Source organism: Eumetopias jubatus, unplaced genomic scaffold, assembly GCF_037043125.1.
Source record: "Eumetopias jubatus isolate StellerSeaLion01/CBP00866 unplaced genomic scaffold, mEumJub1_p1.0 scaffold_2, whole genome shotgun sequence".
NCBI classification, from domain to species: Eukaryota; Metazoa; Chordata; class Mammalia; order Carnivora; family Otariidae; genus Eumetopias; species Eumetopias jubatus.
Genome location: NW_028274808.1, coordinates 80615425 through 80617084, shown reverse-complemented (window position 1 = coordinate 80617084; position 1660 = coordinate 80615425). Strand labels below are relative to the sequence as shown.

The window sequence follows — 1660 nt, the reverse complement described above, 5'->3', positions numbered from 1 at the left end:
TTAGTTACAAATGCAAAATAATATCTAATTATCCCAGACTTGTGAACATAATAATTAAGATCAATCTCATAGGCTAGTTCAAATATTACATACAATTTAGATAAGTTGGTCAAGTATTATCTGAATATACACCACATGTGATAAACTTATATTACCTCTTCTCCTCCTTTACTATTTGCAGGTACATGCCAATATGGGGGGAAAATGTAATTTCCATTTACATATTAACTGAGAAGAATAGTATTTCTACTGTGTATGTTTGGACTGTAAAAAAGTTAAGGTACATTTCCTTTTAAAAGAAAAAAAGGTAAAAGTAAATTGCCAAAATTTTAACTGATAAAAGTTTAATATCAACTTACTATAAAAATGAAAAAAATGTTTTGAAACAGATACCATACAATTATTATGTTGTCTCCCTACTGATCTGAAACTACAGAAGGCATTCAAGGAAGGAATGCTATGTCAAAAACCAAGACTAACCCAAGGGATGTATGTCACTTTAAAAATCTGATTTGCAGGAAAACTAGCTGCTTGGCCTAGTTTTAAAGCTAATTACAAAATCCATTTTTTAATGGTCCAGATACTTTGCCATTTCTTCCAACTCAACAGAATTTCCATCTATTTCCACATTCATTGCAGACAACAAATGTTGTCATCAGTTCATCAAAATACCAAGTTTGTACCTGTGTGTAAGTACAATTCTTCTTTTTACATTTGCCACATGTGAATAAGTCAGTCTGGGTTCCACCTGTCTTGGCCATCTGATGCTCTCTGATGGCTTCTTTGGTCAAGTTTTTCCACATCTCTTTGAGTTCATCACTAGCCATTTCCTCTGCTGTCATTCTAGCGCATAAGTCAGGAGGAATATTTCCACACAGTACATTTTTCCTTAAATTTGGATTCTTAGCATCTTTAAGATTTGATATTCTACTTCGTACTCTATTTCTGTATTTCATGTCTGTATTCCTTATTTCTTGATATATAGCTTCCTCAATCTGAGATCCTAATTCTTTCTCATCAGCTCCAATAGTGATGTAGTCATCTCCCGTTCAGAGAGCTGTGGCAAGCATCTCCCTACACTTTTAACCGTACAGAATCAGAAGTGCTTGGTGCCCAAGGAGAAGATGAAACCTAAGTATATTGAGCATTTGTCTCATCCTTTCTGCTGCTTACGTTGCCACTGGAACTACTTTCTTCTCTTGCTTCAGGGCTATTCTGTGATGTAATTGCAGTACCTTTTTCCTTTCTTCAGGGTCTTTATCTGTTGATGGTCCAACTAATAACTTTTTCCAGGATTTGATGAGAGACTTTGCTAAAGATGTAACGTCTTCATCTGTACTCTGCTTCCGAATAGCATTTACTGACATTCCAATTCTTGTGGACTGTAATAATTCCAGGGTCATGGGAATATTCTTAAGCTCCTTCAGTAAATCCAATGCTCCAGCATAATGCTGTCACATATAAAGTTGATTCTTCTAACACATCAGCAATGTGGCATAAGTTGTTTTCCAAGTAGAAGCAATAGATAGATTTGCATTAATTTCACCACACTCTCCTTTTTTACTCAGATCTCTTTGGTGAGACTGGAGTCAGAGATACAAGTGCATTCTTCTTCTGCACCATCTTGTTCATCTTCTGGGCAATGCGGATCACCTTGTCC

At 35.7% G+C, this 1660-nt stretch overlaps 1 pseudogene; it reads right to left on the bottom strand.

The window, feature by feature from the left end:
* Positions 1-535: 535 nt before the first annotated feature.
* On the bottom strand, positions 536-1439 carry LOC114225579 (transcription elongation factor A protein 1 pseudogene; annotated as a pseudogene).
* Positions 1440-1660: the final 221 nt, after the last annotated feature.